This window comes from Vanacampus margaritifer, chromosome 1, assembly GCF_051991255.1.
Source record: "Vanacampus margaritifer isolate UIUO_Vmar chromosome 1, RoL_Vmar_1.0, whole genome shotgun sequence".
NCBI lineage: Eukaryota > Metazoa > Chordata > Actinopteri > Syngnathiformes > Syngnathidae > Vanacampus > Vanacampus margaritifer.
Window position 1 is genome coordinate 39,103,130 of NC_135432.1, and position 8,246 is coordinate 39,111,375.

Sequence of the window (8,246 nt, forward strand, 5' to 3'; positions counted from 1 at the left end):
TATTTTTTTTGGGCTTCATGGTATAACTGAAATGATAAGACACAAATTTTAACAGTCCAATTTTCAAAAAAAGTCTCTTCTGTTAGTGAAAAATCACCTCCCCAAAATTTAACACTGAAATTCTAACTCTCCAATTGTTGCCGTGTTGGTAAAAATGTATACTGTGCATAAATAAGCCAAGAAAAAGAAGTTGTTTGTTGAACTTGTTTCCAAATTTAATCAGGCTTGTGTATATGTTAATTTGCGAATTTTGTGGCGAAGACGTAGATTTGCTTTTCCGCGCATGACTCTTCTAGGAAGACCATATTTGTACAAGTATCTCTTTTTATTGGAATAGTGTAGCACAACTCCAGTGTCCGCCAGATCTTTCTGGAGGTATCGTGGAGTCAAACATGGGTTTTCACTTGTTTATGCACAATAATACAAATGTTTACTTGGGGTGCCTAAACGTTTGATCCTCACTGAATGTGTCAAGGCAATAAATCAATAATAACAATATCTGTTATTTATTGTGTTTTCATTGGTGAATGCTGAATGAATTCCATGTGAAAGAGGCTAGAATTAGCATGCTGACACTATCAGGGTTTGATACTGGGATAAGATGGCTTAGCAACAGCACTGACAGCTGACCTCAGCTTCATCTTTTGTGTGGCAGCCATGAGGCCACACTGAGAATGCAAACCAGCAACATGCTAAGCCATTCTCTTTTTTTAGGTGTCTTAAGCGGGCTCTAGTTGGGATTTCAGCAGGATGAGGTGAGGAATTCTCCTGTTGCTTGAATAGATTGACACAAATACAAACCACAATCAACAGAGCTCAAACTGCTGGTGACTGATAAGTTTAAAAGTGGCCTTGGTTTCTCAGTTGTGTAGGAGAATCAGCAACAATGCATATTTTACTGGTAACAATTTGTTTACAGACTGGGTAAATAGCCATATATACATTAGCAAGAAGCCTTAAAGCCAAAAAAAGAAGAAAAAAATGAAGAAAAAAGTGACACAAATGCCATATCATTAACATCACAGTTAATTAAAATAACAGAGCGGGGAACAATGAAAAACAACGTAATTTGAGAGCTGTTAAATAGTTTATTATATGGTTTTATCACACCACTAACAATACTTTGTTACACAAGTCATTGCTACAACTTTACGCATGTAGACACCACCAGTATGAGGAACCAAAACTGCCAAAATAAATAAATGAATAAATGACTAAAAGTGAAAATGAAAATGGATATAAAAGCTATTATTCAAAAAATAAATATAAATGAAAATAACAAATAAAATATATCCATAAATAAATAAAAAACGAGATTCAAAAACAAAAACAGTGGAGTCCAACCCAAGACACGCTTAGGATCGCCCCCTCATTTGAATAACATTTTGACCTGACAGAGCGTGTGCAGCATGAAATAATAAATGTGAGAGCAGAGCATTTTTATTTACCGATTGATATTTAATTCTATTTATGTATTTATTTTTGTATTTATTTTCTAAATTTATTTTTATATTTATTTTTTAATCTCAAGTCGTTTTTAATTTTTGCATTTATTTTTAGTTTTATTTATCTATTTATGGGTAGATATATATTTCTTTATATTTTTATTTATTTTCTGTATTTAATTTTTCAATTACATTTTTTATTTCTGTTTTTATTTTCACTTTTAGTCATTTATTTATTTTTAATTTTGGCACTTTTGGTCCTCCATACACCACTATCGTTATTACCAGAGATGGACACTTCCGTTAATCGTTACTTCCCGTCGATAACGACGCCCACCTTTCGGCGAGTGAACAATGACACGAAGCCTAAAAAAAATACACAGATTGAGCACCGAATAAAGCACGTTTATGTCCGTCGAACAAGGTGAGTACAGATGGTCCATCTCATTCCATGTATTTTTGCGAGGCATTCGCAGAATATGCGGAAGCACTTGACGAAAGGTGGGCATCGCCATCGACAAGAATTGATGATTAACTGAAGTGTCCAGCTCTGGTTGGAGTTGCTGCTACTTTGTTACACATTTTTTTACTGTATCATTACACCAGTTGTTACTACTTCAATAGACCACTTTTATACAGGAGCAGCCCCCAACACCGTTTACTTACCGCTACATTATATTAATAGGCACTCATACTTTGTTACATGAGTCATTTTTACACAGGTTATTATGCCACTATTTGTCTTTAAGTCTCCACTATGTTGTAACAAAAAGAAATGCTTTTACACATGTTTCTACTAATTTGATAAACAAAGCTTTGCAAAAACATAACACTATCAAACACCACCACTATTATAACCACCGATATTACATTACCTAAGAAGTTGTATGTAAGTGGCATAAAAATGTTTACCCTCAAGCTGCTGTTCAGGTCAAAAGGTTCAAGATGAAGGTGATGATGACGACGATGTTGGCGGCGTACTCAGGGTGCTGTGGCAAATGAAGTGCAAGCGTTGGCAGAGTGAGGATGGTGAGGAGCATCATCTGACTTTTTAACCCAGTGGCGAAGGTCACCTCGGCACATGGTCGCCACTGCAGCCACAGCTGATTGGTGGGCACTCGTTCACAGGCCGGTCATAAATGGCATGCAACGGTCAGGAATTAAGCAGGCGGGCGCACTAAAGTCTACATCTGCTGCTTCTTCAATCCCTTCGTCTCTGCTTTGCGTGCATGCTATTTGCGGGACTGGTTGGCCACGCCCACTTCACCACATCCCCGACATGACTTTAGATAACTTGCAGCAGCAGCAGCAGCAGCAGCAGCAGCACGTTTGGTTTTCTGGTACCTAAACTGTTCTTTCATGACATTTCCAACCAGACCAATTTATGTTTGAGACCCGTTTATGCATTTTTCTAACATCCACTGAACTGGTGAGTAGTGATGGGCAGATGAGGCCTCATGGGGTGTGTGGCACTATCCCTAAACTGTGTTGACACGGTGTTAGTGTATCACTTAATAGTGACATCTGCTGGATTTAAAAAAGCATTGCAGGCAACTTCAATAAAGACTGTGGAGACAGACGTGGTTAATTTACACATTTTTATTAAGAAACATCAGCTTCTTTAGCATGTTTGGCCCGAGGCGATTTCGTCTCTTTGAGACAATTTCTCCTGCTTTAGAGGAAACCCTTTCACACGGTACCGACGATGACGGAGTACATAAACATTTCATCGCAAGTTTGTAAAGATTCGGGTAATTCAGTCTTTGAGTTTGCCAGTACTGCAACGGATCCTGTGTTCGTTGTGTGTTGTTCGCTGATATAATAGTAATAAGATCAAAATGATCCCATACGGGAGAAAACTTTTGCTTTCTCGGTTGATCCATGTTCTCAGTAGATGATGCCATATCAAAAACCAACGAAACACAAACTACAATGCAAATCTCAAACCGAAGTATTCTCTCCATACAACAAAACCCACAAACGACTTGACACATTTGCTTGTTTATAAACACAATTTGGCGCTTTGCAGCTAAGCGATACAGGAACTGGATTGGTCATGTGATTTTTCTTAAAGGGATACGCGCGCCGACACGGGGTTTCCCCTCTGTGCGCGCGATACACGCGCCGGCGCTTCCGTGTCATTTGACCCATCACTACTGGTGAGCATTGTGCTATTGCTAATGCTAACTTTTGCTAATGAAAGAATGTGTTGCCAGGATACACATGGTCTGTGGATTTGTGCGTGCGCGTGTGTAACCTTTTATGTTTTGAAATGTAAGATCTGAAGGTTATAGATTTGAATGCTAATGCTAGCCTAATGTTAGATCATGACTGTGATGGAGTTGTTTGATTCATTCAGGCCAGGTGTCTTGACGCCAACTCCATTGATGGTGGGCTACGAATATAGGACAGGAGCCCAAGAACACCCTCTGTCAGTCAATGATTGACGTGGGGACAGGGTCTGGTAGGAGGCTCCTTAACCTGTTTCTTCTCTCTCACATTGAGCGCTGCCATAACTCAACCTTCCTCTCTGGATATCTGCACATTGGTACAGCAATGAAAGCAACTCACAAGCCAAAGGCTCACCGCGAGAGAACTTGCTGGTCGAGGGAGAAACTCATGATTTTGTTGACTGTGATTGTGCACATTGTACTGTTGTCACGATACCAAAGTTTTGACTTTGATACTATACCTGCTTAAAATACCTCGATACCAGTACTGAAACGGTACCTTGACAAAAGCAGCAAAATTACTTTTATTTTTTATTAATTCAAAATATTAGGATTTATACATGTTAATTTATGTATGCATCTGCTTTTACATTGCATGCCATATTCTTGAAGTACTGTATTTGACTGCATTTGTTGTTATCCGTTTTAAATATTGGTAATACAGTGGCACTTCTCCCATAACTTAATGTAATGTTGCTTGATTGTGCATGCCTCTGCTCTTCTCCATTACGCTCCCATTAGCCGAATGTGTAATCAAATACTACAAACTGGGAACAGAATAATTCACACTCGACTTATTTTTTTTAGGGAAGTGTAACTACCTGTCGCTCTGGGCGTTTTCTATGCATAGCTGTGATTTTTCTACTGTGTGCCTGTTCATTGAGCGCACCTTGATTCCACTGCAGGGCCAGGAGTGGTTATTGGGGGGGTTTTCTGCTTCTCCGCGAAAAAACATTTGCTCTTGTTACAAAATGTCAGTTAGCTTGCCGTGGCTGTCGGCCATGTAAGAAAGTTCCATAGACACTTTGAGCATTGTACTTATCAATGAGGAGTGGACGGCCAGCAAGCGCTACACTTAATTAGCACGAGTGCTTGCAGTCTACAGTGCGTGAAGCCTTAATTGGCTCGATATGCTTCTCAACAAGGAGTGCACGGCCAGTGAGCTTGTCAGTGTTGAGTGTGTGAAGCCATCTTCCTGAGCCCTCTCGCACACAAGCTGAAAGCGGGGTGCCGCTTAAGGCATTTTCCGCATATCAGTAGACAGGCCGCCATGCGCGGATGTGTACTCTCCTTTTAAAATAGCGTTGGCGGGCTGTCTTGTATTTATTTTTTGAAGTGCCGGTGCTCAAAATTTTTGGGGATGCTGAGTCGTTTTCCCCGCCCAAATAATCGAGGTACGGTAAAGGCACCGGTATCCCGTGCAACACTAGCACATTGTGTGAACCTGTAATGACTGCAATTCTGTAATAATTATTTTTTGGCTTATTTTGTTTATCTTCATCACAATTTGTCAATACATTGTCCACCTGAATCAACCTTTTGAATCTGGTCTTTATTTACTGTCTCTGCCCTCTTGTAGCCAAATCTACAATTATCTGATAAAGCCCAGTTAAGTTACGATGTCAAGAAGGCAAAGTTTGGTGGAGGATCCAGTCGCAGGGAAGCCGGGCAAGGAGGCAAAGGTGATGTACAAAAGCGAACTCCAAATGGCAAAAAAAAAAAAAAAAAAAAAAAACAGGAAACAAGGACAACAAGGCAAAAACTGGTAGCATGACGGGAGGGAAATGACAATGAACCGACACAGACAGAGGGGAGACAGGAGACTAAATACACACACGCTAATGACACAACAAGACACACCTGGGGCAAGACACAAGTGGCTGAGGGCACTGATTGGTTGACACGAGGAAGGGCAGGATTACACTTAACAAGACCAAGGGAGACACACACAAGGAAAAACAGAACCCAAACATGACATACGACACACACCCATTGCAATAGACTAGCATTGCTCAAACTTGTTACAAGTCCACATATATTGAAACCATGGTTACTTGGTCTGTAGCATTGGCAAAACGAAACAACAACTTTGGCAACTTGTTTTACAAATTACTGGTTTTCAAACACTTGCCACTGTTGGCGAAGCAATGGATTGGCAAGAAAAAAAATGTTTACCACAAGTAAAATTGTTTGCAACCTTTTTTTGAATCCAGGCAAAACCATGTTCCCAAGCATTTGCCACTCAGTGAGAGCAGCACTCCTAGCATGTGAATTGTTTTTTTTATATGATTGGTTGTACACTCAAACACTTATGATGGCCACAGTTGGAACAGAATATTTCCCGATTGACCGGTAGTCTAGAATCCTGAAAGGGATACTGGACTAGGGCTTGATATGAAACAGGAAGTGAATGAGAAAGTGTGGCGGCCGTGGCTTAGGGTGTAGATACGCTAGATCAGTAACCAGAAGGTTGGCTGTTCGAGCCCTGCTCTCAAGTCATGTGTTGTGTCCTTGGCAAGGTTATTTTAGTTAACTAAAACTAACGAAAAAATATAACTAAAATTCAAAAAACGAATTGGTTAACGAAATAAAATAAAAACTGAATAAATGCTTTTGAATAAATGCTTTTTAAAAAACTAAAACTAACAAACTACATTTTATGTTTAGCAAAAATGTCCTTTGTTTTAGTCTCTATTAATCCATTTCATGCATGAGCCTTTGGGGATGATTTATTTTTAAATTCACCAGAATAAGGACATTTGAAAGTGTGTCACACAAAAATGACGTCCTCTAGCAGCAGCCAATAGAAAAGCACCTTCAGATGACGTTGCTCCCATGGTGTTTTTAAATATTGCGCACAAGTAGTAATACACACTTAAAAAAAAAAAAACAATACTGAAACTAACTAAAACTAAACATTTATGAAATAACTAAAACTAATAACTAACTGACTCACCCTGAAACTAATTAAAACTAACTCAATTTAAAAAACAAAACTCAAAATAAAATAAAAACTAACTAAAATGAAAAATTCCCAAACTATAATAACCCTGGTCCTTGGGCAAAGCACTTCACACACATTGCCTCCAGTGCTACTCACACTGGTGTATATATGGAAGGTGCGAATGTTTGGTGGTAGCCGGAGAGGCTGTAGGCGCACACTGGCAGCTTCGCTTCTGTCAGCCTGCACCAGGGCAGCTGTGGCTACTTTAGTAGCTTACCGGCACCACAGTGTGGATGTGTAAGTGCACAAATAATGTATCCGTTCCATTGTAAAGTGTCTTTGACTATTTCATTAAATAGAAAAGCGCTATTTAAATCTGATGCATTATTATTAGAAGAACGTGTCACATATTTAACTTAGGTGGACAGAGCTTTTGTTTCGTTGGGGCTTTATCTTGGTTCATTACCACCTATTTACTTATCCGCAAAACATGCAAGAGAAAGCTTTACACAGATAATACTGACATGATACTGCAAATGAGTTGCGCACACACATGCACAGTGTACTCCAAACAATGCCATAAACTTATTTTAGGCGAATGAGAGACACCAGTGGAGCCACAAGTTAGTCCCCTCAATCCCTCCCCACCTGTCAATAAAAGTTTCAACCTATAGCTAAACACAATCGCACAACTCAAAATGGCTGCTCGACAGACATTAAGTGTGATTATTAAAAGCTGGATTCAATAGTGAGTGCTTTCTTGTGCTTGATTCCGTCATATGTTGTAATTGCCACAGCCACCACAGCCAGAGGGCACCTCTTAAATATCACACATTTTCACTCTTATGTTGTTTTTTTTACACCTCTTATTTTGTCCACTTTGAACAAGTTGTCCTTCCACATCACACTGCCATGACCATTTCCCACTATTGCTTCACTGTAAAAAAAATAAATACATGTTTTTTTAATCGTAAAAAAACAACGGGCTTTTTCCGGCAGCTGGGGCGTCAGAAAAATACTGTGAAATAACAAATTTACTTTCTCGTAAAAAGTTTTTTTTTCCCTTTAATTAAAGTATAGTTTTTAACTGTTAATGACAAAAAAAATAGATTAATCTTTTAAAACATAGCCAAAAACTGATATTGGGTTAAAAATTGCACCACTCTACAACTGATCCACGCTGCGACTATTATTTATAATTTTAGATCTCATGAAATGTCTACTTGGTAGAGCTGATGCCTTAGAGGAGTGGTGTCAAAGTTCAGTCCTCGAAGGCCTGAGTCCTGCATGTTTTCAAGGTTTCCCACATTCAACACAGCTGATTCATATTTAAGCTTATCAACAGAAGCCTGATAATGATCCTGATCATTGAATCAGGTGTGTTGGAGTAGAGACACCTCGAGAACATGCAGAACTCTGGCCCTCGATGACCTGATCTTGACACATGTGCCTTAGAGGCAGGATCCGTAAGTCAAATTATTTTCTTTGCGTATTATGCACCCTCTCAAGCTTTCCCCTTTACCTATACCTCAATAGATGTCCTTTCAAAAAAATAAAAAATAATACAATGAATGATACCATTTGGGACATTACAGAAATTGTAGTTATTTTCACTTTCAGTTTCAC

General features: G+C 39.1%; 1 long non-coding RNA gene across 1 annotated transcript; it reads left to right on the forward strand.

Annotated features, from left to right (window-relative positions):
• The first annotated feature begins 3,525 nt into the window (after positions 1–3,525).
• Positions 3,526–5,207, forward strand: LOC144039066 (uncharacterized). Its single transcript, XR_013289336.1, has 2 exons — positions 3,526–3,604; positions 3,805–5,207. It is a non-coding gene; the product is annotated as an uncharacterized LOC144039066 (long non-coding RNA).
• The last annotated feature ends 3,039 nt before the right edge of the window (positions 5,208–8,246 follow it).